The following is a 22,377-nucleotide window of genomic DNA, read 5'->3' as shown; positions in this document are numbered from 1 at the left end:
TGTCAACTTCTCTAAGTGGGTTTTTAATAGTGTATATGGCGTATCCTACTTAAATTCTAGAGTTTCGGGAAGTTTCCTTGACCTCACATTCGTAGTTTTAGTGACTTCTCATGAGAATTTCATTTCTTTGGCTACAGAAGCTTTATTAAAATTGTTTCAAGGCTGATGTTTTAGAAAAGAGTCCAACATGGACCTTCCACAGCTTGGAACGTTTAGCCGAAAAGAAAATGCAATTCAGGTTTTGATTTTGAACAATTTAGAGTTGAGTGAGCAAACTTAATTAAACATCTGCTAAGATCCTGTTCACTGCTGTCTCAGAAAATCTGGTGCCTGGTGTCCATGAGGTGTCAGTAAATCGATTATAGGTCCTCATTCCCCGAGTAAAAGAGGATAATTTTTGGATAAGAAGATGATATACTTAGTGAAGAACTTCATATTTTGACCAATAAAGTCATAAATGGAAGGGCATTTAAGCCATCTGATATAACAATTGACACTAAGTTACCATACGTAGGCTAGGAGTCCTAAACAATCATTGGATGTGGTTAAATGTGTCCAACTATTACCTCTGTTAATATACATCTGAGGCTTTTAACTATTTTGCAATTTACAGTCCTCAGACGAACTTTATTAAAAAAAATAGACAAGGCTATTTTTTCGAATGAGCCGAGGTTCTATTTGTGTGTCGTGTTCTGTAATGCTGCAACAGTGTAATGGGGATGTAGCTCAGTGGTAGAGCGCATGCTTTGCATGTATGAGGCCCCGGGTTCAATCCCTGGCATCTCCAGGTGCAATTAATTTTAATTTAGAAGAGTCGGCATGAGTGACTTTGTTTACATAGTTCCAATGAAGAATTTATTCACCAGAAGATGAATTGTATCGAGAAAAATATGTAGGCAAAAAGTGATGTTTTCAAAATATTCACAAACTCGGCTTTAGTCACAGCTTCTTTAAATAAGTCAAAATTTTACAATTTAGTAATTATCACACAACAATGTCAACATTAGTGTATCAATCCAAAGAAAAATCTTTAAGCTCCAAATCCTCTCTTGTCTTAAAAATCCTGTGTCTGGTTTCCTTCTGAGGACAGAGTCTGCATTAGATTTCCTTATTCCCAAAGAAAATAGCATAGCGTTGCCAACTTCTCTAAGTGGGTTTTTAATAGTGTATATGGCGTATCCTACTTAAATTCTAGAGTTTCGGGAAGTTTCCTTGACCTCACATTCGTAGTTTTAGTGACTTCTCATGAGAATTTCATTTCTTTGGCTACAGAAGCTTTATTAAAATTGTTTCAAGGCTGATGTTTTAGAAAAGAGTCCAACATAGCTCCTTCCACAGCTTGGAACGTTTAGCCGAAAAGAAAATGCAATTCAGGTTTTGATTTTGAACAATTTAGAGTTGAGTGAGCAAACTTAATTAAACATCTGCTAAGATCCTGTTCACTGCTGTCTCAGAAAATCTGGTGCCTGGTGTCCATGAGGTGTCAGTAAATCGATTATAGGTCCTCATTCCCCGAGTAAAAGAGGATAATTTTTGGATAAGAAGATGATATACTTAGTGAAGAACTTCATATTTTGACCAATAAAGTCATAAATGGAAGGGCATTTAAGCCATCTGATATAACAATTGACACTAAGTTACCATACGTAGGCTAGGAGTCCTAAACAATCATTGGATGTGGTTAAATGTGTCCAACTATTACCTCTGTTAATATACATCTGAGGCTTTTAACTATTTTGCAATTTACAGTCCTCAGACGAACTTTATTAAAAAAAATAGACAAGGCTATTTTTTCGAATGAGCCGAGGTTCTATTTGTGTGTCGTGTTCTGTAATGCTGCAACAGTGTAATGGGGATGTAGCTCAGTGGTAGAGCGCATGCTTTGCATGTATGAGGCCCCGGGTTCAATCCCTGGCATCTCCAGGTGCAATTAATTTTAATTTAGAAGAGTCGGCATGAGTGACTTTGTTTACATAGTTCCAATGAAGAATTTATTCACCAGAAGATGAATTGTATCGAGAAAAATATGTAGGCAAAAAGTGATGTTTTCAAAATATTCACAAACTCGGCTTTAGTCACAGCTTCTTTAAATAAGTCAAAATTTTACAATTTAGTAATTATCACACAACAATGTCAACATTAGTGTATCAATCCAAAGAAAAATCTTTAAGCTCCAAATCCTCTCTTGTCTTAAAAATCCTGTGTCTGGTTTCCTTCTGAGGACAGAGTCTGCATTAGATTTCCTTATTCCCAAAGAAAATAGCATAGCGTTGCCAACTTCTCTAAGTGGGTTTTTAATAGTGTATATGGCGTATCCTACTTAAATTCTAGAGTTTCGGGAAGTTTCCTTGACCTCACATTCGTAGTTTTAGTGACTTCTCATGAGAATTTCATTTCTTTGGCTACAGAAGCTTTATTAAAATTGTTTCAAGGCTGATGTTTTAGAAAAGAGTCCAACATAGCTCCTTCCACAGCTTGGAACGTTTAGCCGAAAAGAAAATGCAATTCAGGTTTTGATTTTGAACAATTTAGAGTTGAGTGAGCAAACTTAATTAAACATCTGCTAAGATCCTGCTCACTTCTGTCTCAGAAAATCTGGTGCCTGGTGTCCATGAGGTGTCAGTAAATCGATTATAGGTCCTCATTCCCCGAGTAAAAGAGGATAATTTTTGGATAAGAAGATGATATACTTAGTGAAGAACTTCATATTTTGACCAATAAAGTCAAAATTTTACAATTTAGTAATTATCACACAACAATGTCAACATTAGTGTATCAATCCAAAGAAAAATCTTTAAGCTCCAAATCCTCTCTTGTCTTAAAAATCCTGTGTCTGGTTTCCTTCTGAGGACAGAGTCTGCATTAGATTTCCTTATTCCCAAAGAAAATAGCATAGCGTTGCCAACTTCTCTAAGTGGGGTTTTAATAGTGTATATGGCGTATCCTACTTAAATTCTAGAGTTTCGGGAAGTTTCCTTGACCTCACATTCGTAGTTTTAGTGACTTCTCATGAGAATTTCATTTCTTTGGCTACAGAAGCTTTATTAAAATTGTTTCAAGGCTGATGTTTTAGAAAAGAGTCCAACATAGCTCCTTCCACAGCTTGGAACGTTTAGCCGAAAAGAAAATGCAATTCAGGTTTTGATTTTGAACAATTTAGAGTTGAGTGAGCAAACTTAATTAAACATCTGCTAAGATCCTGTTCACTGCTGTCTCAGAAAATCTGGTGCCTGGTGTCCATGAGGTGTCAGTAAATCGATTATAGGTCCTCACTCCCCGAGTAAAAGAGGATAATTTTTGGATAAGAAGATGATATACTTAGTGAAGAACTTCATATTTTGACCAATAAAGTCATAAATGGAAGGGCATTTAAGCCATCTGATATAACAATTGACACTAAGTTACCATACGTAGGCTAGGAGTCCTAAACAATCATTGGATGTGGTTAAATGTGTCCAACTATTACCTCTGTTAATATACATCTGAGGCTTTTAACTATTTTGCAATCTACAGTCCTCAGACGAACTTTATTAAAAAAAAATAGACAAGGCTATTTTTTCGAATGAGCCGAGGTTCTATTTGTGTGTCGTGTTCTGTAATGCTGCAGCAATGTAATGGGGATGTAGCTCAGTGGTAGAGCGCATGCTTTGCATGTATGAGGCCCAAGGTTCAATCCCCGGCATCTCCAGGTGCAATTAATTTTAATTTAGAAGAGTCGGCATGAGTGACTTTGTTTACATAGTTCCAATGAAGAATTTATTCACCAGAAGATGAATTGTATGAATGTATGAGGCCCAAGGTTCAATCCCCGGCATCTCCAGGTGCAATTAATTTTAATTTAGAAGAGTCGGCATGAGTGACTTTGTTTACATAGTTCCAATGAAGAATTTATTCACCAGAAGATGAATTGTATCGAGAAAAATATGTAGGCAAAAAGTGATGTTTTCAAAATATTCACAAACTCGGCTTTAGTCACAGCTTCTTTAAATAAGTCAAAATTTTACAATTTAGTAATTATCACACAACAATGTCAACATTAGTGTATCAATCCAAAGAAAAATCTTTAAGCTCCAAATCCTCTCTTGTCTTAAAAATCCTGTGTCTGGTTTCCTTCTGAGGACAGAGTCTGCATTAGATTTCCTTATTCCCAAAGAAAATAGCATAGCGTTGCCAACTTCTCTAAGTGGGTTTTTAATAGTGTATATGGCGTATCCTACTTAAATTCTAGAGTTTCGGGAAGTTTCCTTGACCTCACATTCGTAGTTTTAGTGACTTCTCATGAGAATTTCATTTCTTTTGCTACAGAAGCTTTATTAAAATTGTTTCAAGGCTGATGTTTTAGAAAAGAGTAGAACATAGCTCCTTCCACAGCTTGGAACGTTTAGCCGAAAAGAAAATGCAATTCAGGTTTTGATTTTGAACAATTTAGAGTTGAGTGAGCAAACTTAATTAAACATCTGCTAAGATCCTGTTCACTGCTGTCTCAGAAAATCTGGTGCCTGGAGTCCATGAGGTGTCAGTAAATCGATTATAGGTCCTCATTCCCCGAGTAAAAGAGGATAATTTTTGGATAAGAAGATGATATACTTAGTGAAGAACTTCATATTTTGACCAATAAAGTCATAAATGGAAGGGCATTTAAGCCATCTGATATAACAATTGACACTAAGTTACCATACGTAGGCTAGGAGTCCTAAACAATCATTGGATGTGGTTAAATGTGTCCAACTATTACCTCTGTTAATATACATCTGAGGCTTTTAACTATTTTGCAATCTACAGTCCTCAGACGAACTTTATTAAAAAAAATAGACAAGGCTATTTTTTCGAATGAGCCGAGGTTCTATTTGTGTGTCGTGTTCTGTAATGCTGCAGCAATGTAATGGGGATGTAGCTCAGTGGTAGAGCGCATGCTTTGCATGTATGAGGCCCCGGGTTCAATCCCCGGCATCTCCAGGTGCAATTAATTTTAATTTAGAAGAGTCGGCATGAGTGACTTTGTTTACATAGTTCCAATGAAGAATTTATTCACCAGAAGATGAATTGTATCGAGAAAAATATGTAGGCAAAAAGTGATGTTTTCAAAATATTCACAAACTCGGCTTTAGTCACAGCTTCTTTAAATAAGTCAAAATTTTACAATTTAGTAATTATCACACAACAATGTCAACATTAGTGTATCAATCCAAAGAAAAATCTTCAAGCTCCAAATCCTCTCTTGTCTTAAAAATCCTGTGTTTGGTTTCCTTCTGAGGACAGAGTCTGCATTAGATTTCCTTATTCCCAAAGAAAATAGCATAGCGTTGTCAACTTCTCTAAGTGGGTTTTTAATAGTGTATATGGCGTATCCTACTTAAATTCTAGAGTTTCGGGAAGTTTCCTTGACCTCACATTCGTAGTTTTAGTGACTTCTCATGAGAATTTCATTTCTTTGGCTACAGAAGCTTTATTAAAATTGTTTCAAGGCTGATGTTTTAGAAAAGAGTCCAACATGGACCTTCCACAGCTTGGAACGTTTAGCCGAAAAGAAAATGCAATTCAGGTTTTGATTTTGAACAATTTAGAGTTGAGTGAGCAAACTTAATTAAACATCTGCTAAGATCCTGTTCACTGCTGTCTCAGAAAATCTGGTGCCTGGTGTCCATGAGGTGTCAGTAAATCGATTATAGGTCCTCATTCCCCGAGTAAAAGAGGATAATTTTTGGATAAGAAGATGATATACTTAGTGAAGAACTTCATATTTTGACCAATAAAGTCATAAATGGAAGGGCATTTAAGCCATCTGATATAACAATTGACACTAAGTTACCATACGTAGGCTAGGAGTCCTAAACAATCATTGGATGTGGTTAAATGTGTCCAACTATTACCTCTGTTAATATACATCTGAGGCTTTTAACTATTTTGCAATTTACAGTCCTCAGACGAACTTTATTAAAAAAAATAGACAAGGCTATTTTTTCGAATGAGCCGAGGTTCTATTTGTGTGTCGTGTTCTGTAATGCTGCAACAGTGTAATGGGGATGTAGCTCAGTGGTAGAGCGCATGCTTTGCATGTATGAGGCCCCGGGTTCAATCCCTGGCATCTCCAGGTGCAATTAATTTTAATTTAGAAGAGTCGGCATGAGTGACTTTGTTTACATAGTTCCAATGAAGAATTTATTCACCAGAAGATGAATTGTATCGAGAAAAATATGTAGGCAAAAAGTGATGTTTTCAAAATATTCACAAACTCGGCTTTAGTCACAGCTTCTTTAAATAAGTCAAAATTTTACAATTTAGTAATTATCACACAACAATGTCAACATTAGTGTATCAATCCAAAGAAAAATCTTTAAGCTCCAAATCCTCTCTTGTCTTAAAAATCCTGTGTCTGGTTTCCTTCTGAGGACAGAGTCTGCATTAGATTTCCTTATTCCCAAGGAAAATAGCATAGCGTTGCCAACTTCTCTAAGTGGGTTTTTAATAGTGTATATGGCGTATCCTACTTAAATTCTAGAGTTTCGGGAAGTTTCCTTGACCTCACATTCGTAGTTTTAGTGACTTCTCATGAGAATTTCATTTCTTTGGCTACAGAAGCTTTATTAAAATTGTTTCAAGGCTGATGTTTTAGAAAAGAGTCCAACATAGCTCCTTCCACAGCTTGGAACGTTTAGCCGAAAAGAAAATGCAATTCAGGTTTTGATTTTGAACAATTTAGAGTTGAGTGAGCAAACTTAATTAAACATCTGCTAAGATCCTGCTCACTTCTGTCTCAGAAAATCTGGTGCCTGGTGTCCATGAGGTGTCAGTAAATCGATTATAGGTCCTCATTCCCCGAGTAAAAGAGGATAATTTTTGGATAAGAAGATGATATACTTAGTGAAGAACTTCATATTTTGACCAATAAAGTCATAAATGGAAGGGCATTTAAGCCATCTGATATAACAATTGACACTAAGTTACCATACGTAGGCTAGGAGTCCTAAACAATCATTGGATGTGGTTAAATGTGTCCAACTATTACCTCTGTTAATATACATCTGAGGCTTTTAACTATTTTGCAATCTACAGTCCTCAGACGAACTTTATTAAAAAAAAAATAGACAAGGCTATTTTTTCGAATGAGCCGAGGTTCTATTTGTGTGTCGTGTTCTGTAATGCTGCAGCAATGTAATGGGGATGTAGCTCAGTGGTAGAGCGCATGCTTTGCATGTATGAGGCCCAAGGTTCAATCCCCGGCATCTCCAGGTGCAATTAATTTTAATTTAGAAGAGTCGGCATGAGTGACTTTGTTTACATAGTTCCAATGAAGAATTTATTCACCAGAAGATGAATTGTATGAATGTATGAGGCCCAAGGTTCAATCCCCGGCATCTCCAGGTGCAATTAATTTTAATTTAGAAGAGTCGGCATGAGTGACTTTGTTTACATAGTTCCAATGAAGAATTTATTCACCAGAAGATGAATTGTATCGAGAAAAATATGTAGGCAAAAAGTGATGTTTTCAAAATATTCACAAACTCGGCTTTAGTCACAGCTTCTTTAAATAAGTCAAAATTTTACAATTTAGTAATTATCACACAACAATGTCAACATTAGTGTATCAATCCAAAGAAAAATCTTTAAGCTCCAAATCCTCTCTTGTCTTAAAAATCCTGTGTCTGGTTTCCTTCTGAGGACAGAGTCTGCATTAGATTTCCTTATTCCCAAAGAAAATAGCATAGCGTTGCCAACTTCTCTAAGTGGGTTTTTAATAGTGTATATGGCGTATCCTACTTAAATTCTAGAGTTTCGGGAAGTTTCCTTGACCTCACATTCGTAGTTTTAGTGACTTCTCATGAGAATTTCATTTCTTTTGCTACAGAAGCTTTATTAAAATTGTTTCAAGGCTGATGTTTTAGAAAAGAGTAGAACATAGCTCCTTCCACAGCTTGGAACGTTTAGCCGAAAAGAAAATGCAATTCAGGTTTTGATTTTGAACAATTTAGAGTTGAGTGAGCAAACTTAATTAAACATCTGCTAAGATCCTGTTCACTGCTGTCTCAGAAAATCTGGTGCCTGGAGTCCATGAGGTGTCAGTAAATCGATTATAGGTCCTCATTCCCCGAGTAAAAGAGGATAATTTTTGGATAAGAAGATGATATACTTAGTGAAGAACTTCATATTTTGACCAATAAAGTCATAAATGGAAGGGCATTTAAGCCATCTGATATAACAATTGACACTAAGTTACCATACGTAGGCTAGGAGTCCTAAACAATCATTGGATGTGGTTAAATGTGTCCAACTATTACCTCTGTTAATATACATCTGAGGCTTTTAACTATTTTGCAATCTACAGTCCTCAGACGAACTTTATTAAAAAAAATAGACAAGGCTATTTTTTCGAATGAGCCGAGGTTCTATTTGTGTGTCGTGTTCTGTAATGCTGCAGCAATGTAATGGGGATGTAGCTCAGTGGTAGAGCGCATGCTTTGCATGTATGAGGCCCCGGGTTCAATCCCCGGCATCTCCAGGTGCAATTAATTTTAATTTAGAAGAGTCGGCATGAGTGACTTTGTTTACATAGTTCCAATGAAGAATTTATTCACCATAAGATGAATTGTATCGAGAAAAATATGTAGGCAAAAAGTGATGTTTTCAAAATATTCACAAACTCGGCTTTAGTAACAGCTTCTTTAAATAAGTCAAAATTTTACAATTTAGTAATTATCACACAACAATGTCAACATTAGTGTATCAATCCAAAGAAAAATCTTTAAGCTCCAAATCCTCTCTTGTCTTAAAAATCCTGTGTTTGGTTTCCTTCTGAGGACAGAGTCTGCATTAGATTTCCTTATTCCCAAAGAAAATAGCATAGCGTTGTCAACTTCTCTAAGTGGGTTTTTAATAGTGTATATGGCGTATCCTACTTAAATTCTAGAGTTTCGGGAAGTTTCCTTGACCTCACATTCGTAGTTTTAGTGACTTCTCATGAGAATTTCATTTCTTTGGCTACAGAAGCTTTATTAAAATTGTTTCAAGGCTGATGTTTTAGAAAAGAGTCCAACATGGACCTTCCACAGCTTGGAACGTTTAGCCGAAAAGAAAATGCAATTCAGGTTTTGATTTTGAACAATTTAGAGTTGAGTGAGCAAACTTAATTAAACATCTGCTAAGATCCTGTTCACTGCTGTCTCAGAAAATCTGGTGCCTGGTGTCCATGAGGTGTCAGTAAATCGATTATAGGTCCTCATTCCCCGAGTAAAAGAGGATAATTTTTGGATAAGAAGATGATATACTTAGTGAAGAACTTCATATTTTGACCAATAAAGTCATAAATGGAAGGGCATTTAAGCCATCTGATATAACAATTGACACTAAGTTACCATACGTAGGCTAGGAGTCCTAAACAATCATTGGATGTGGTTAAATGTGTCCAACTATTACCTCTGTTAATATACATCTGAGGCTTTTAACTATTTTGCAATCTACAGTCCTCAGACGAACTTTATTAAAAAAAATAGACAAGGCTATTTTTTCGAATGAGCCGAGGTTCTATTTGTGTGTCGTGTTCTGTAATGCTGCAGCAATGTAATGGGGATGTAGCTCAGTGGTAGAGCGCATGCTTTGCATGTATGAGGCCCCGGGTTCAATCCCCGGCATCTCCAGGTGCAATTAATTTTAATTTAGAAGAGTCGGCATGAGTGACTTTGTTTACATAGTTCCAATGAAGAATTTATTCACCAGAAGATGAATTGTATCGAGAAAAATATGTAGGCAAAAAGTGATGTTTTCAAAATATTCACAAACTCGGCTTTAGTCACAGCTTCTTTAAATAAGTCAAAATTTTACAATTTAGTAATTATCACACAACAATGTCAACATTAGTGTATCAATCCAAAGAAAAATCTTTAAGCTCCAAATCCTCTCTTGTCTTAAAAATCCTGTGTTTGGTTTCCTTCTGAGGACAGAGTCTGCATTAGATTTCCTTATTCCCAAAGAAAATAGCATAGCGTTGTCAACTTCTCTAAGTGGGTTTTTAATAGTGTATATGGCGTATCCTACTTAAATTCTAGAGTTTCGGGAAGTTTCCTTGACCTCACATTCGTAGTTTTAGTGACTTCTCATGAGAATTTCATTTCTTTGGCTACAGAAGCTTTATTAAAATTGTTTCAAGGCTGATGTTTTAGAAAAGAGTCCAACATGGACCTTCCACAGCTTGGAACGTTTAGCCGAAAAGAAAATGCAATTCAGGTTTTGATTTTGAACAATTTAGAGTTGAGTGAGCAAACTTAATTAAACATCTGCTAAGATCCTGTTCACTGCTGTCTCAGAAAATCTGGTGCCTGGTGTCCATGAGGTGTCAGTAAATCGATTATAGGTCCTCATTCCCCGAGTAAAAGAGGATAATTTTTGGATAAGAAGATGATATACTTAGTGAAGAACTTCATATTTTGACCAATAAAGTCATAAATGGAAGGGCATTTAAGCCATCTGATATAACAATTGACACTAAGTTACCATACGTAGGCTAGGAGTCCTAAACAATCATTGGATGTGGTTAAATGTGTCCAACTATTACCTCTGTTAATATACATCTGAGGCTTTTAACTATTTTGCAATCTACAGTCCTCAGACGAACTTTATTAAAAAAAAATAGACAAGGCTATTTTTTCGAATGAGCCGAGGTTCTATTTGTGTGTCGTGTTCTGTAATTCTGCAACAGTGTAATGGGGATGTAGCTCAGTGGTAGAGCGCATGCTTTGCATGTATGAGGCCCCGGGTTCAATCCCCGGCATCTCCAGGTGCAATTAATTTTAATTTAGAAGAGTTGGCATGAGTGACTTTGTTTACATAGTTCAAATGAAGAATTTATTCACCAGAAGATGAATTGTATCGAGAAAAATATGTAGGCAAAAAGTGATGTTTTCAAAATATTCACAAACTCGGCTTTAGTCACAGCTTCTTTAAATAAGTCAAAATTTTACAATTTAGTAATTATCACACAACAATGTCAACATTAGTGTATCAATCCAAAGAAAAATCTTTAAGCTCCAAATCCTCTCTTGTCTTAAAAATCCTGTGTCTGGTTTCCTTCTGAGGACAGAGTCTGCATTAGATTTCCTTATTCCCAAAGAAAATAGCATAGCGTTGCCAACTTCTCTAAGTGGGTTTTTAATAGTGTATATGGCGTATCCTACTTAAATTCTAGAGTTTCGGGAAGTTTCCTTGACCTCACATTCGTAGTTTTAGTGACTTCTCATGAGAATTTCATTTCTTTGGCTACAGAAGCTTTATTAAAATTGTTTCAAGGCTGATGTTTTAGAAAAGAGTCCAACATAGCTCCTTCCACAGCTTGGAACGTTTAGCCGAAAAGAAAATGCAATTCAGGTTTTGATTTTGAACAATTTAGAGTTGAGTGAGCAAACTTAATTAAACATCTGCTAAGATCCTGTTCACTGCTGTCTCAGAAAATCTGGTGCCTGGTGTCCATGAGGTGTCAGTAAATCGATTATAGGTCCTCATTCCCCTAGTAAAAGAGGATAATTTTTGGATAAGAAGATGATATACTTAGTGAAGAACTTCATATTTTGACCAATAAAGTCATAAATGGAAGGGCATTTAAGCCATCTGATATAACAATTGACACTAAGTTACCATACGTAGGCTAGGAGTCCTAAACAATCATTGGATGTGGTTAAATGTGTCCAACTATTACCTCTGTTAATATACATCTGAGGCTTTTAACTATTTTGCAATCTACAGTCCTCAGACGAACTTTATTAAAAAAAATAGACAAGGCTATTTTTTTCGAATGAGCCGAGGTTCTATTTGTGTGTCGTGTTCTGTAATGCTGCAGCAATGTAATGGGGATGTAGCTCAGTGGTAGAGCGCATGCTTTGCATGTATGAGGCCCCGGGTTCAATCCCCGGCATCTCCAGGTGCAATTAATTTTAATTTAGAAGAGTCGGCATGAGTGACTTTGTTTACATAGTTCCAATGAAGAATTTATTCACCAGAAGATGAATTGTATCGAGAAAAATATGTAGGCAAAAAGTGATGTTTTCAAAATATTCACAAACTCGGCTTTAGTCACAGCTTCTTTAAATAAGTCAAAATTTTACAATTTAGTAATTATCACACAACAATGTCAACATTAGTGTATCAATCCAAAGAAAAATCTTTAAGCTCCAAATCCTCTCTTGTCTTAAAAATCCTGTGTCTGGTTTCCTTCTGAGGACAGAGTCTGCATTAGATTTCCTTATTCCCAAAGAAAATAGCATAGCGTTGCCAACTTCTCTAAGTGGGTTTTTAATAGTGTATATGGCGTATCCTACTTAAATTCTAGAGTTTCGGGAAGTTTCCTTGACCTCACATTCGTAGTTTTAGTGACTTCTCATGAGAATTTCATTTCTTTGGCTACAGAAGCTTTATTAAAATTGTTTCAAGGCTGATGTTTTAGAAAAGAGTCCAACATAGCTCCTTCCACAGCTTGGAACGTTTAGCCGAAAAGAAAATGCAATTCAGGTTTTGATTTTGAACAATTTAGAGTTGAGTGAGCAAACTTAATTAAACATCTGCTAAGATCCTGTTCACTGCTGTCTCAGAAAATCTGGTGCCTGGTGTCCATGAGGTGTCAGTAAATCGATTATAGGTCCTCATTCCCCGAGTAAAAGAGGATAATTTTTGGATAAGAAGATGATATACTTAGTGAAGAACTTCATATTTTGACCAATAAAGTCATAAATGGAAGGGCATTTAAGCCATCTGATATAACAATTGACACTAAGTTACCATACGTAGGCTAGGAGTCCTAAACAATCATTGGATGTGGTTAAATGTGTCCAACTATTACCTCTGTTAATATACATCTGAGGCTTTTAACTATTTTGCAATCTACAGTCCTCAGACGAACTTTATTAAAAAAAATAGACAAGGCTATTTTTTCGAATGAGCCGAGGTTCTATTTGTGTGTCGTGTTCTGTAATGCTGCAGCAATGTAATGGGGATGTAGCTCAGTGGTAGAGCGCATGCTTTGCATGTATGAGGCCCCGGGTTCAATCCCCGGCATCTCCAGGTGCAATTAATTTTAATTTAGAAGAGTCGGCATGAGTGACTTTGTTTACATAGTTCCAATGAAGAATTTATTCACCAGAAGATGAATTGTATCGAGAAAAATATGTAGGCAAAAAGTGATGTTTTCAAAATATTCACAAATTCGGCTTTAGTCACAGCTTCTTTAAATAAGTCAAAATTTTACAATTTAGTAATTATCACACAACAATGTCAACATTAGTGTATCAATCCAAAGAAAAATCTTTAAGCTCCAAATCCTCTCTTGTCTTAAAAATCCTGTGTCTGGTTTCCTTCTGAGGACAGAGTCTGCATTAGATTTCCTTATTCCAAAAGAAAATAGCATAGCGTTGCCAACTTCTCTAAGTGGGTTTTTAATAGTGTATATGGCGTATCCTACTTAAATTCTAGAGTTTCGGGAAGTTTCCTTGACCTCACATTCGTAGTTTTAGTGACTTCTCATGAGAATTTCATTTCTTTGGCTACAGAAGCTTTATTAAAATTGTTTCAAGGCTGATGTTTTAGAAAAGAGTCCAACATAGCTCCTTCCACAGCTTGGAACGTTTAGCCGAAAAGAAAATGCAATTCAGGTTTTGATTTTGAACAATTTAGAGTTGAGTGAGCAAACTTAATTAAACATCTGCTAAGATCCTGTTCACTGCTGTCTCAGAAAATCTGGTGCCTGGTGTCCATGAGGTGTCAGTAAATCGATTATAGGTCCTCATTCCCCTAGTAAAAGAGGATCATTTTTGGATAAGAAGATGATATACTTAGTGAAGAACTTCATATTTTGACCAATAAAGTCATAAATGGAAGGGCATTTAAGCCATCTGATATAACAATTGACACTAAGTTACCATACGTAGGCTAGGAGTCCTAAACAATCATTGGATGTGGTTAAATGTGTCCAACTATTACCTCTGTTAATATACATCTGAGGCTTTTAACTATTTTGCAATCTACAGTCCTCAGACGAACTTTATTAAAAAAAATAGACAAGGCTATTTTTTTCGAATGAGCCGAGGTTCTATTTGTGTGTCGTGTTCTGTAATGCTGCAGCAATGTAATGGGGATGTAGCTCAGTGGTAGAGCGCATGCTTTGCATGTATGAGGCCCCGGGTTCAATCCCCGGCATCTCCAGGTGCAATTAATTTTAATTTAGAAGAGTCGGCATGAGTGACTTTGTTTACATAGTTCCAATGAAGAATTTATTCACCAGAAGATGAATTGTATCGAGAAAAATATGTAGGCAAAAAGTGATGTTTTCAAAATATTCACAAACTCGGCTTTAGTCACAGCTTCTTTAAATAAGTCAAAATTTTACAATTTAGTAATTATCACACAACAATGTCAACATTAGTGTATCAATCCAAAGAAAAATCTTTAAGCTCCAAATCCTCTCTTGTCTTAAAAATCCTGTGTCTGGTTTCCTTCTGAGGACAGAGTCTGCATTAGATTTCCTTATTCCCAAAGAAAATAGCATAGCGTTGCCAACTTCTCTAAGTGGGGTTTTAATAGTGTATATGGCGTATCCTACTTAAATTCTAGAGTTTCGGGAAGTTTCCTTGACCTCACATTCGTAGTTTTAGTGACTTCTCATGAGAATTTCATTTCTTTGGCTACAGAAGCTTTATTAAAATTGTTTCAAGGCTGATGTTTTAGAAAAGAGTAGAACATAGCTCCTTCCACAGCTTGGAACGTTTAGCCGAAAAGAAAATGCAATTCAGGTTTTGATTTTGAACAATTTAGAGTTGAGTGAGCAAACTTAATTAAACATCTGCTAAGATCCTGTTCACTGCAGTCTCAGAAAATCTGGTGCCTGGTGTCCATGAGGTGTCAGTAAATCGATTATAGGTCCTCATTCCCCGAGTAAAAGAGGATAATTTTTGGATAAGAAGATGATATACTTAGTGAAGAACTTCATATTTTGACCAATAAAGTCAAAATTTTACAATTTAGTAATTATCACACAACAATGTCAACATTAGTGTATCAATCCAAAGAAAAATCTTTAAGCTCCAAATCCTCTCTTGTCTTAAAAATCCTGTGTCTGGTTTCCTTCTGAGGACAGAGTCTGCATTAGATTTCCTTATTCCCAAAGAAAATAGCATAGCGTTGCCAACTTCTCTAAGTGGGGTTTTAATAGTGTATATGGCGTATCCTACTTAAATTCTAGAGTTTCGGGAAGTTTCCTTGACCTCACATTCGTAGTTTTAGTGACTTCTCATGAGAATTTCATTTCTTTGGCTACAGAAGCTTTATTAAAATTGTTTCAAGGCTGATGTTTTAGAAAAGAGTAGAACATAGCTCCTTCCACAGCTTGGAACGTTTAGCCGAAAAGAAAATGCAATTCAGGTTTTGATTTTGAACAATTTAGAGTTGAGTGAGCAAACTTAATTAAACATCTGCTAAGATCCTGTTCACTGCTGTCTCAGAAAATCTGGTGCCTGGTGTCCATGAGGTGTCAGTAAATCGATTATAGGTCCTCATTCCCCGAGTAAAAGAGGATAATTTTTGGATAAGAAGATGATATACTTAGTGAAGAACTTCATATTTTGACCAATAAAGTCATAAATGGAAGGGCATTTAAGCCATCTGATATAACAATTGACACTAAGTTACCATACGTAGGCTAGGAGTCCTAAACAATCATTGGATGTGGTTAAATGTGTCCAACTATTACCTCTGTTAATATACATCTGAGGCTTTTAACTATTTTGCAATCTACAGTCCTCAGACGAACTTTATTAAAAAAAAATAGACAAGGCTATTTTTTCGAATGAGCCGAGGTTCTATTTGTGTGTCGTGTTCTGTAATGCTGCAGCAATGTAATGGGGATGTAGCTCAGTGGTAGAGCGCATGCTTTGCATGTATGAGGCCCCGGGTTCAATCCCCGGCATCTCCAGGTGCAATTAATTTTAATTTAGAAGAGTCGGCATGTGTGACTTTGTTTACATAGTTCCAATGAAGAATTTATTCACCAGAAGATGAATTGTATCGAGAAAAATATGTAGGCAAAAAGTGATGTTTTCAAAATATTCACAAACTCGGCTTTAGTCACAGCTTCTTTAAATAAGTCAAAATTTTACAATTTAGTAATTATCACACAACAATGTCAACATTAGTGTATCAATCCAAAGAAAAATCTTTAAGCTCCAAATCCTCTCTTGTCTTAAAAATCCTGTGTCTGGTTTCCTTCTGAGGACAGAGTCTGCATTAGATTTCCTTATTCCCAAGGAAAATAGCATAGCGTTGCCAACTTCTCTAAGTGGGTTTTTAATAGTGTATATGGCGTATCCTACTTAAATTCTAGAGTTTCGGGAAGTTTCCTTGACCTCACATTCGTAGTTTTAGTGACTTCTCATGAGAATTTCATTTCTTTGGCTACAGAAGCTTTATTAAAATTGTTTCAAGGCTGATGTTTTAGAAAAGAGTCCAACATAGCTCCTTCCACAGCTTGGAACGTTTAGCCGAAAAGAAAATGCAATTCAGGTTTTGATTTTGAACAATTTAGAGTTGAGTGAGCAAACTTAATTAAACATCTGCTAAGATCCTGTTCACTGCTGTCTCAGAAAATCTGGTGCCTGGTGTCCATGAGGTGTCAGTAAATCGATTATAGGTCCTCATTCCCCGAGTAAAAGAGGATAATTTTTGGATAAGAAGATGATATACTTAGTGAAGAACTTCATATTTTGACCAATAAAGTCATAAATGGAAGGGCATTTAAGCCATCTGATATAACAATTGACACTAAGTTACCATACGTAGGATAGGAGTCCTAAACAATCATTGGATGTGGTTAAATGTGTCCAACTATTACCTCTGTTAATATACATCTGAGGCTTTTAACTATTTTGCAATCTACAGTCCTCAGACGAACTTTATTAAAAAAAAATAGACAAGGCTATTTTTTCGAATGAGCCGAGGTTCTATTTGTGTGTCGTGTTCTGTAATGCTGCAGCAATGTAATGGGGATGTAGCTCAGTGGTAGAGCGCATGCTTTGCATGTATGAGGCCCCGGGTTCAATCCCCGGCATCTCCAGGTGCAATTAATTTTAATTTAGAAGAGTCGGCATGAGTGACTTTGTTTACATAGTTCCAATGAAGAATTTATTCACCAGAAGATGAATTGTATCGAGAAAAATATGTAGGCAAAAAGTGATGTTTTCAAAATATTCACAAACTCGGCTTTAGTCACAGCTTCTTTAAATAAGTCAAAATTTTACAATTTAGTAATTATCACACAACAATGTCAACATTAGTGTATCAATCCAAAGAAAAATCTTTAAGCTCCAAATCCTCTCTTGTCTTAAAAATCCTGTGTCTGGTTTCCTTCTGAGGACAGAGTCCGCATTAGATTTCCTTATTCACAAAGAAAATAGCATAGCGTTGCCAACTTCTCTAAGTGGGTTTTTAATAGTGTATATGGCGTATCCTACTTAAATTCTAGAGTTTCGGGAAGTTTCCTTGACCTCACATTCGTAGTTTTAGTGACTTCTCATGAGAATTTCATTTCTTTGGCTACAGAAGCTTTATTAAAATTGTTTCAAGGCTGATGTTTTAGAAAAGAGTCCAGCATAGCTCCTTCCACAGCTTGGAACGTTTAGCGGAAAAGAAAATGCAATTCAGGTTTTGATTTTGAACAATTTAGAGTTGAGTGAGCAAACTTAATTAAACATCTGCTAAGATCCTGTTCACTGCTGTCTCAGAAAATCTGGTGCCTGGTGTCCATGAGGTGTCAGTAAATCGATTATAGGTCCTCATTCCCCGAGTAAAAGAGGATAATTTTTGGATAAGAAGATGATATACTTAGTGAAGAACTTCATATTTTGACCAATAAAGTCAAAATTTTACAATTTAGTAATTATCACACAACAATGTCAACATTAGTGTATCAATCCAAAGAAAAATCTTTAAGCTCCAAATCCTCTCTTGTCTTAAAAATCCTGTGTCTGGTTTCCTTCTGAGGACAGAGTCTGCATTAGATTTCCTTATTCCCAAAGAAAATAGCATAGCGTTGCCAACTTCTCTAAGTGGGGTTTTAATAGTGTATATGGCGTATCCTACTTAAATTCTAGAGTTTCGGGAAGTTTCCTTGACCTCACATTCGTAGTTTTAGTGACTTCTCATGAGAATTTCATTTCTTTGGCTACAGAAGCTTTATTAAAATTGTTTCAAGGCTGATGTTTTAGAAAAGAGTAGAACATAGCTCCTTCCACAGCTTGGAACGTTTAGCCGAAAAGAAAATGCAATTCAGGTTTTGATTTTGAACAATTTAGAGTTGAGTGAGCAAACTTAATTAAACATCTGCTAAGATCCTGTTCACTGCAGTCTCAGAAAATCTGGTGCCTGGTGTCCATGAGGTGTCAGTAAATCGATTATAGGTCCTCATTCCCCGAGTAAAAGAGGATAATTTTTGGATAAGAAGATGATATACTTAGTGAAGAACTTCATATTTTGACCAATAAAGTCAAAATTTTACAATTTAGTAATTATCACACAACAATGTCAACATTAGTGTATCAATCCAAAGAAAAATCTTTAAGCTCCAAATCCTCTCTTGTCTTAAAAATCCTGTGTCTGGTTTCCTTCTGAGGACAGAGTCTGCATTAGATTTCCTTATTCCCAAAGAAAATAGCATAGCGTTGCCAACTTCTCTAAGTGGGGTTTTAATAGTGTATATGGCGTATCCTACTTAAATTCTAGAGTTTCGGGAAGTTTCCTTGACCTCACATTCGTAGTTTTAGTGACTTCTCATGAGAATTTCATTTCTTTGGCTACAGAAGCTTTATTAAAATTGTTTCAAGGCTGATGTTTTAGAAAAGAGTAGAACATAGCTCCTTCCACAGCTTGGAACGTTTAGCCGAAAAGAAAATGCAATTCAGGTTTTGATTTTGAACAATTTAGAGTTGAGTGAGCAAACTTAATTAAACATCTGCTAAGATCCTGTTCACTGCTGTCTCAGAAAATCTGGTGCCTGGTGTCCATGAGGTGTCAGTAAATCGATTATAGGTCCTCATTCCCCGAGTAAAAGAGGATAATTTTTGGATAAGAAGATGATATACTTAGTGAAGAACTTCATATTTTGACCAATAAAGTCATAAATGGAAGGGCATTTAAGCCATCTGATATAACAATTGACACTAAGTTACCATACGTAGGCTAGGAGTCCTAAACAATCATTGGATGTGGTTAAATGTGTCCAACTATTACCTCTGTTAATATACATCTGAGGCTTTTAACTATTTTGCAATCTACAGTCCTCAGACGAACTTTATTAAAAAAAAATAGACAAGGCTATTTTTTCGAATGAGCCGAGGTTCTATTTGTGTGTCGTGTTCTGTAATGCTGCAGCAATGTAATGGGGATGTAGCTCAGTGGTAGAGCGCATGCTTTGCATGTATGAGGCCCCGGGTTCAATCCCCGGCATCTCCAGGTGCAATTAATTTTAATTTAGAAGAGTCGGCATGTGTGACTTTGTTTACATAGTTCCAATGAAGAATTTATTCACCAGAAGATGAATTGTATCGAGAAAAATATGTAGGCAAAAAGTGATGTTTTCAAAATATTCACAAACTCGGCTTTAGTCACAGCTTCTTTAAATAAGTCAAAATTTTACAATTTAGTAATTATCACACAACAATGTCAACATTAGTGTATCAATCCAAAGAAAAATCTTTAAGCTCCAAATCCTCTCTTGTCTTAAAAATCCTGTGTCTGGTTTCCTTCTGAGGACAGAGTCTGCATTAGATTTCCTTATTCCCAAGGAAAATAGCATAGCGTTGCCAACTTCTCTAAGTGGGTTTTTAATAGTGTATATGGCGTATCCTACTTAAATTCTAGAGTTTCGGGAAGTTTCCTTGACCTCACATTCGTAGTTTTAGTGACTTCTCATGAGAATTTCATTTCTTTGGCTACAGAAGCTTTATTAAAATTGTTTCAAGGCTGATGTTTTAGAAAAGAGTCCAACATAGCTCCTTCCACAGCTTGGAACGTTTAGCCGAAAAGAAAATGCAATTCAGGTTTTGATTTTGAACAATTTAGAGTTGAGTGAGCAAACTTAATTAAACATCTGCTAAGATCCTGTTCACTGCTGTCTCAGAAAATCTGGTGCCTGGTGTCCATGAGGTGTCAGTAAATCGATTATAGGTCCTCATTCCCCGAGTAAAAGAGGATAATTTTTGGATAAGAAGATGATATACTTAGTGAAGAACTTCATATTTTGACCAATAAAGTCATAAATGGAAGGGCATTTAAGCCATCTGATATAACAATTGACACTAAGTTACCATACGTAGGATAGGAGTCCTAAACAATCATTGGATGTGGTTAAATGTGTCCAACTATTACCTCTGTTAATATACATCTGAGGCTTTTAACTATTTTGCAATCTACAGTCCTCAGACGAACTTTATTAAAAAAAAATAGACAAGGCTATTTTTTCGAATGAGCCGAGGTTCTATTTGTGTGTCGTGTTCTGTAATGCTGTAGCAATGTAATGGGGATGTAGCTCAGTGGTAGAGCGCATGCTTTGCATGTATGAGGCCCCGGGTTCAATCCCCGGCATCTCCAGGTGCAATTAATTTTAATTTAGAAGAGTCGGCATGAGTGACTTTGTTTACATAGTTCCAATGAAGAATTTATTCACCAAAAGATGAATTGTATCGAGAAAAATATGTAGGCAAAAAGTGATGTTTTCAAAATATTCACAAACTCGGCTTTAGTCACAGCTTCTTTAAATAAGTCAAAATTTTACAATTTAGTAATTATCACACAACAATGTCAACATTAGTGTATCAATCCAAAGAAAAATCTTTAAGCTCCAAATCCTCTCTTGTCTTAAAAATCCTGTGTCTGGTTTCCTTCTGAGGACAGAGTCTGCATTAGATTTCCTTATTCCCAAAGAAAATAGCATAGCGTTGCCAACTTCTCTAAGTGGGTTTTTAATAGTGTATATGGCGTATCCTACTTAAATTCTAGAGTTTCGGGAAGTTTCCTCGACCTCACATTCGTAGTTTTAGTGACTTCTCATGAGAATTTCATTTCTTTGGCTACAGAAGCTTTATTAAAATTGTTTCAAGGCTGATGTTTTAGAAAAGAGTCCAACATGGACCTTCCACAGCTTGGAACGTTTAGCCGAAAAGAAAATGCAATTCAGGTTTTGATTTTGAACAATTTAGAGTTGAGTGAGCAAACTTAATTAAACATCTGCTAAGATCCTGTTCACTGCTGTCTCAGAAAATCTGGTGCCTGGTGTCCATGAGGTGTCAGTAAATCGATTATAGGTCCTCATTCCCCGAGTAAAAGAGGATAATTTTTGGATAAGAAGATGATATACTTAGTGAAGAACTTCATATTTTGACCAATAAAGTCATAAATGGAAGGGCATTTAAGCCATCTGATATAACAATTGACACTAAGTTACCATACGTAGGCTAGGAGTCCTAAACAATCATTGGATGTGGTTAAATGTGTCCAACTATTACCTCTGTTAATATACATCTGAGGCTTTTAACTATTTTGCAATCTACAGTCCTCAGACGAACTTTATTAAAAAAAAATAGACAAGGCTATTTTTTCGAATGAGCCGAGGTTCTATTTGTGTGTCGTGTTCTGTAATGCTGCAGCAATGTAATGGGGATGTAGCTCAGTGGTAGAGCGCATGCTTTGCATGTATGAGGCCCCGGGTTTAATCCTCGGCATCTCCAGGTGCAATTAATTTTAATTTAGAAGAGTCGGCATGAGTGACTTTGTTTACATAGTTCCAATGAAGAATTTATTCACCAAAAGATGAATTGTATCGAGAAAAATATGTAGGCAAAAAGTGATGTTTTCAAAATATTCACAAACTCGGCTTTAGTCACAGCTTCTTTAAATAAGTCAAAATTTTACAATTTAGTAATTATCACACAACAATGTCAACATTAGTGTATCAATCCAAAGAAAAATCTTTAAGCTCCAAATCCTCTCTTGTCTTAAAAATCCTGTGTCTGGTTTCCTTCTGAGGACAGAGTCTGCATTAGATTTCCTTATTCCCAAAGAAAATAGCATAGCTTCTCTAAGTGGGTTTTTAATAGTGTATATGGCGTATCCTACTTAAATTCTAGAGTTTCGGGAAGTTTCCTTGACCTCACATTCGTAGTTTTAGTGACTTCTCATGAGAATTTCATTTCTTTGGCTACAGAAGCTTTATTAAAATTGTTTCAAGGCTGATGTTTTAGAAAAGAGTCCAACATGGACCTTCCACAGCTTGGAACGTTTAGCCGAAAAGAAAATGCAATTCAGGTTTTGATTTTGAACAATTTAGAGTTGAGTGAGCAAACTTAATTAAACATCTGC

The 22,377-nt window shown here is 36.0% G+C and overlaps 14 non-coding genes across 14 annotated transcripts; all 14 read left to right on the top strand.

The window, feature by feature from the left end:
- The first annotated feature begins 715 nt into the window (after positions 1–715).
- TRNAA-UGC (transfer RNA alanine (anticodon UGC)) lies at positions 716–787 on the top strand. The gene has a single exon. It is a non-coding gene; the product is annotated as a tRNA-Ala (tRNA).
- Positions 788–1,851: 1,064 nt separating this feature from the next.
- TRNAA-UGC (transfer RNA alanine (anticodon UGC)) lies at positions 1,852–1,923 on the top strand. Its single transcript has one exon. It is a non-coding gene; the product is annotated as a tRNA-Ala (tRNA).
- Positions 1,924–4,884: 2,961 nt separating this feature from the next.
- On the top strand, positions 4,885–4,956 carry TRNAA-UGC (transfer RNA alanine (anticodon UGC)). The gene has a single exon. It is a non-coding gene; the product is annotated as a tRNA-Ala (tRNA).
- A 1,063-nt stretch (positions 4,957–6,019) lies between these two features.
- Positions 6,020–6,091, top strand: TRNAA-UGC (transfer RNA alanine (anticodon UGC)). Its single transcript has one exon. It is a non-coding gene; the product is annotated as a tRNA-Ala (tRNA).
- Positions 6,092–8,425: 2,334 nt separating this feature from the next.
- On the top strand, positions 8,426–8,497 carry TRNAA-UGC (transfer RNA alanine (anticodon UGC)). Its single transcript has one exon. It is a non-coding gene; the product is annotated as a tRNA-Ala (tRNA).
- Positions 8,498–9,560: 1,063 nt separating this feature from the next.
- TRNAA-UGC (transfer RNA alanine (anticodon UGC)) lies at positions 9,561–9,632 on the top strand. The gene has a single exon. It is a non-coding gene; the product is annotated as a tRNA-Ala (tRNA).
- Positions 9,633–10,696: 1,064 nt separating this feature from the next.
- TRNAA-UGC (transfer RNA alanine (anticodon UGC)) lies at positions 10,697–10,768 on the top strand. The gene has a single exon. It is a non-coding gene; the product is annotated as a tRNA-Ala (tRNA).
- A 1,065-nt stretch (positions 10,769–11,833) lies between these two features.
- On the top strand, positions 11,834–11,905 carry TRNAA-UGC (transfer RNA alanine (anticodon UGC)). The gene has a single exon. It is a non-coding gene; the product is annotated as a tRNA-Ala (tRNA).
- A 1,064-nt stretch (positions 11,906–12,969) lies between these two features.
- Positions 12,970–13,041, top strand: TRNAA-UGC (transfer RNA alanine (anticodon UGC)). Its single transcript has one exon. It is a non-coding gene; the product is annotated as a tRNA-Ala (tRNA).
- Positions 13,042–14,106: 1,065 nt separating this feature from the next.
- TRNAA-UGC (transfer RNA alanine (anticodon UGC)) lies at positions 14,107–14,178 on the top strand. The gene has a single exon. It is a non-coding gene; the product is annotated as a tRNA-Ala (tRNA).
- A 1,693-nt stretch (positions 14,179–15,871) lies between these two features.
- On the top strand, positions 15,872–15,943 carry TRNAA-UGC (transfer RNA alanine (anticodon UGC)). Its single transcript has one exon. It is a non-coding gene; the product is annotated as a tRNA-Ala (tRNA).
- Positions 15,944–17,008: 1,065 nt separating this feature from the next.
- On the top strand, positions 17,009–17,080 carry TRNAA-UGC (transfer RNA alanine (anticodon UGC)). Its single transcript has one exon. It is a non-coding gene; the product is annotated as a tRNA-Ala (tRNA).
- Positions 17,081–19,401: 2,321 nt separating this feature from the next.
- On the top strand, positions 19,402–19,473 carry TRNAA-UGC (transfer RNA alanine (anticodon UGC)). Its single transcript has one exon. It is a non-coding gene; the product is annotated as a tRNA-Ala (tRNA).
- A 1,065-nt stretch (positions 19,474–20,538) lies between these two features.
- On the top strand, positions 20,539–20,610 carry TRNAA-UGC (transfer RNA alanine (anticodon UGC)). The gene has a single exon. It is a non-coding gene; the product is annotated as a tRNA-Ala (tRNA).
- The last annotated feature ends 1,767 nt before the right edge of the window (positions 20,611–22,377 follow it).

This window comes from Pelobates fuscus, chromosome 12 (genome assembly GCF_036172605.1).
Source record: "Pelobates fuscus isolate aPelFus1 chromosome 12, aPelFus1.pri, whole genome shotgun sequence".
Classification (NCBI taxonomy): Eukaryota; Metazoa; Chordata; class Amphibia; order Anura; family Pelobatidae; genus Pelobates; species Pelobates fuscus.
Note: the sequence above shows the minus strand (reverse complement) of the source record. Positions and strands in the feature narration are given on the sequence as shown.